This window comes from Littorina saxatilis, linkage group LG2 (assembly GCF_037325665.1).
Source record: "Littorina saxatilis isolate snail1 linkage group LG2, US_GU_Lsax_2.0, whole genome shotgun sequence".
NCBI classification, from domain to species: domain Eukaryota; kingdom Metazoa; phylum Mollusca; class Gastropoda; order Littorinimorpha; family Littorinidae; genus Littorina; species Littorina saxatilis.
The window spans coordinates 66803090-66808089 of NC_090246.1; the positions used below are offsets into that span (position 1 = coordinate 66803090).

Here is a 5000-nt window from a genome sequence, read left to right on the forward strand (position 1 = left end):
TGGAATTCTACGAATCAAGTGTGCGCACAGGATGTGAACGCGGTCTCTGAATATCGTCGGAAAGGAAAACATCTGTATATTGTTTTGCATGTATGCTGCAGTTTTGAGACAACATTATGCATAGCTATCGATTGATGAATGTGGTAATTAGAATAGTGTAAGCTTATTCAACAAAATTGTGTTTTACTTTTTCTAGTTTATCTGCCATATTACATCGACTGGTAGAGTTATCAGTGTGTTGTCTTTCTTAGTTGTACCGAATGTGTTTTTAAAGGTCAGTTTTGAGAGAGGATAAGAACGGAAGATATCCGGCGAGAAGCTAATAAGAACAGAAAGGGGGTACGATTATAAAAACAATATCTTACTCAGGTAATACATATTTCAGGACGAGTGCAATGCTCTGACTGACACCTAAGACATTAACCGAAAAAAAGGAGAATAGAATGAATAAAAACAAAATTATGCCGACTGAAAAAATAAAACTGGCCATACAAATTAAAGATTATACAAAACACACGATTTGCGTGCTTGGAAAATAAATAAAAGGAACATGAAAAAGAGAGAAAAGGGAACTCAGGACATACTAAGAACAAGTAAACAAAAAAAGGAGCAAAGAGAAAGAAACAACCGACAGCTTTCCAAAAAGGAGCAACTGAAAACACCGAACAAAATGGCCCAAACCACTTAGTTGGGTCAGGTGGAACGAAGTGGTCGGGTAGATCGGGTATATAGATAGATCCACCCGACAAATAAATAGCCAGGCGTCGTCCATCATTCATTCCGGAACAATAATTACATGACGCCCTGTCATCAGACCAAATTGTCGCGATGGGGACGTATGCGCGTTTCACCAGCCCTGTTTCGTTCGTAGGCGACACACATGTATCAGGGCCGCGTTAATATTCATGTCGGTGAAATCAGTTAGGGATGAGTTAACTAATAGGGACTAAAAGGCCGAGGAATTTATGATCGACTGATGACACACCCTCGGGGTATGAGCCCAATGACTATCACCTTAAAGGGTGGAGTTCTCCCTGCGAAAAGTGATTCGGTTTATGTTGCATAGGGCCTGGCTTTTGACATTGTCAAAAGCATGATAGATACCATGAGTGGACATTTATAGAGGAACGAGTGTCTGAGCTTTGTTGGCAAACACTTTAATATGATAATAGATGTGCACTGTGTGCATGCTTACAACACCAAAACTAAAATCTTTGTATCTAAATGGTATATCAGTCAAGACTTAAGTTTTGCAATAATTTAATGTCTTCGTGTATGCATAGACTACATAATGATTTTTTTTAAATGTTTAGAGTGCATCGAGCAAAAGATTGTGCTAAGAAATCAAACACTGTGAGCCCTTAAAAATAAAATATGGTCTTAATTAAGTTAAAATGAAAAAAAATACTATCACGATTGTTTCATTAGTATTGAAAATAATCATGTATTTGTAACATTGGGAAGATATTTATTGATGTACTAAGGGCAAAATCGTTACAGGGGATAACAGTGTTATTTTTCAGTACTACTAAAAATGTAAATGTTTACTTGTTTTCGAGTGTTCCTAAATCTCAAATTATATGTAACACCCAAATCAATGCAAATACAAAAATGATTATAGTTCTTGATGCTTCCGCTTTTTCATACCCAACCACCCCCCCCCCCACCCCACCCACCCCCAAAACAAAGAATGAATAAGAGAGAACAAATATAATGCCTAAAGTACTCAGGTTGTTTATCGCTGCTGTGTAAAGTACAGGCATCGGATGCCCCAACAGAGACAATTACATGAACTAAGTAAAAAAAAACCAGCCTGCACATGAAAAGTAATTTGTTGAAATTCAGAGACACGATAGTAAAATGTATGCGTTTAATTAAAAGGTTTGACAAACATTAATATTATACCAGTGAAAGGAATTGATGATAGGGGCTGTCGATAACAAATAACTGTATATTTCAACGAACTTTTACCGTTATATTCAACTTCCGTGTCAGTGAAACCTAGTCGTCACAATCAAACATTATTTCCATGCATATAATCAACAAGAGTCACATAATATAACCAGTTTGAACCATGTTAAATGAACCAGTGGATTTTGTCGAACATGCGACCGTATCAGTCATCGGACAGACTAATCTTTCGCTGGTGTCTGACAGACGCCATAGATTTTCTGACAGATGATATCGCATTGTCCACCGTTTTCCACTGACCAGCGCTCAACGGTGGATAGGACAAATGGGAAGGCCGAAATGAGACTGGTCACTAGTATTCGGACAGATAGCTTTACCTGGGAAAGTGGCCGTTACACGGAATTAAAGAGGCAGTAAACGACGACTGTGTGTGCGCTTCTTGTGTACGTGAGGTTTAAGGTAATACAGTACGCTTTTTTTGTTGTTGGGTAGTTATTGTTGAATTTAGGAAACTGGGATATTTGTTTGTTTATTATATTTTGTTTCTTTGTTTGCTTGGCAGTTTAGAGACTTTTAATACTTTCCTCCTTGTCTAAAGTATCACATATCGATCCAGACTAGACGTTTGCACGTGCAAACATACCTTTCCACTTGAAAATATACCACGAGTTCAGACCTTGCTGCTTTTTGTGAAGATTGATCTTTTTTGTACTTTTTTGAAAACTGTTCTTTAAAGAACTTGAGCTTGTGGACACTAAACGGTACCTCTCACAAACTTTTTCTCTGGAGCAACCGTTGGGAGGGCTGGTTCAAACGTTATTTTGAGCTCACGCAAGCATTCCCTATGTTAGACAGCATATATATATCTATATATGTATACATTTGCGACAACATATGCGTTTACATCATGTGAATATGTTCTCAGGCAAAACGTGGCTTGAAGTTGAAGAAGAAATTGTACAGGAATAACCTCAAATAAAGAAATAATATGTATGTTTTAAATGGTTAATTAATACGTTTTACTGTGTGTGTGTTTTTATTCTTTATTTATTTATTTATTTTTGTTTGGGGTGGGGGCGGGTGACTGCTCCTTTATTTTTTCACTTTTTATGCAGGGTTCTATTAGGACCATTGAGAGCTTTGTCGATGCAAAAGTAACCTGTACCTCTAGAACCAGACTGGCGAGATTTCAACAACAATAAGCTCAAGTGAATATTTGTGTGTGTTCCTTCTGAATCAGATTCTGTTACTCGTCTGGCAAATTAAAAGACCAGTCGATAGATTGGTGAGGAAGTGAGTGGCCAGCCAGCATGTAGCTTTGACTTCCCCTAACTCTCGTTGCCTTTGAGACGCAGAAACTTTATGAGATTCTTAGCGCCTACGTCCTAGATCGCGCTTAGGGTCTCCCCCCAGTGGGAGAAATTGCGCCACCTTGCCCTCGTTTCCCCCTCCCCCCTCTCGAGGTGACAGACTTTCGGGGCACAAGTCGCCGATACCCGTGTTTGATAAGTCTTGGACAGCGCCGAACCACCACCATTAACACTGCGTGAGACGAAGAAGAAGAAGAAGAAGAAGAAGAAGAAGAAGAAGAAGAAGAAGAAGAAGAAGAAGAAGAAGAAGAAGAAGAAGAAGAAGAAGAAGAAGAAGAAGAAGAAGAAGAAGAAGAAGAAGAAGAAGAAGAAGAAGAAGAAGAAGAAGAAGAAGAAGAAGAAGAAGAAGAAGAAGAAGAAGAAGAAGAAGAAGAAGAAGAAGAAGAAGAAGAAGAAGAAGAAGAAGAAGAAGAAGAAGAAGAAGAAGAAGAAGAAGAAGAAGAAGAAGAAGAAGAAGGAGAAGAAGAAAAAGAAGAAGAAGAAGAAGAAGAAGAAGAAGACGAAAGCAGTGTGTTTATGTGTGGTTGGCGGGGGGATGGTTGATCTTCTAACTACTTTCGCTTTTTATCGACGTTGGGATGTTCGTTTTTGGTGACCTCTCCGGAAGAACGGTTATAAGCGGAATCTTGCAACGACGACGATGAGGACTTTGATTATCCTTGTGGTGATGATGATGGTGAAGTCGTTTGAGGAGTTAGCTGAGTGCAAACGCAGCTGCCGTACCCTCCTGGATGTGCTCCAGTAGCAACACCTCGACGTGTCTTTTATGGATTTCATAAGATTGTTTTCTTCCACCCCTCGCACCGCGTCGACTCTGGGACCTACCTACATACCTACCTACCTACCTTTACTCTGCATTTTTACAGCATAGACCGAAGAAAAGGAATCTCCTTCAGAATCTTTCAGTAAGTTCGTGGTAGATAACGATCTGCATCTAAAATATACTTACCTACCCATATTTTATGCACTATAACGGAATAACGCAGAAGAGAAAAAAAGGGAATCTCACACCGACTCTCCTAGTCCTACGTTCGTTGCAGATAACGATCAGCATCTAAAATATGCCGCTACATGCCTGGCAATTAAACGCCGATACACTCAGGACAAACAAGGAGTGTTGACGGAGTTAATCCAACCAGCAAATTGTAGTTTAAAAACACACACACAGCCGAAGATTTGAACAAAAGGCTGGAAGGGAGTGCGAGTCAGAGGGAGAGGAAGAGGGAGAGGGAGAGAGAAAATAAAAAGCAAAGTTAAGAGCTGAGAGTGGGGGAGAGGTAGAGTCGGTAAAAAAAGGAAAGACAAAAAAAAAAAAGAAGAAAAAACGACGGAGTTTTCAAGACAAGTGACGTCCCGCCTCAAGTTAAACAAGGCCTCATCTTCACCAAGCAAGCTAAGACAGTGGAGGACGGGACAGAACGACAGGCTCGTGTCCTGGCAAACAAGGACAAAGCTGGGAGGACCTCGGGCGCCTCAGAACACCAACCTCCGAAGGCTTACCGGCTTTTCCAGCACTTTCCAATCGGAAGGCACATCTGATGGAGGCGCGATAACGAGCTGTTTGTCAAAAATAATCTTTTTTTAACATTACGGTCGCGTTAGTGTGTGCATGTGTATGACAAGTTGTCGATCAGTTGGAGTCTGATTGAGACTTTTGCTGTGACAACTATTTTTATTTTTATGTATTTTTCCTTTTATTGTGTGTCAATAAGTACCGTA

At 39.9% G+C, this 5000-nt stretch overlaps 1 protein-coding gene across 1 annotated transcript in view; it reads left to right on the top strand.

Moving 5' to 3' along the window:
• The first annotated feature begins 3647 nt into the window (after positions 1-3647).
• Positions 3648-5000, top strand: part of LOC138959573 (protein Wnt-1-like) — a 32733-nt gene continuing 31380 nt past the window's right edge. Inside the window, exon 1 of the mRNA XM_070331113.1 lies at positions 3648-4840. The gene's annotated coding sequence lies outside the window, so the exon portion shown is untranslated. The remainder of the gene's footprint in view (positions 4841-5000) is intronic.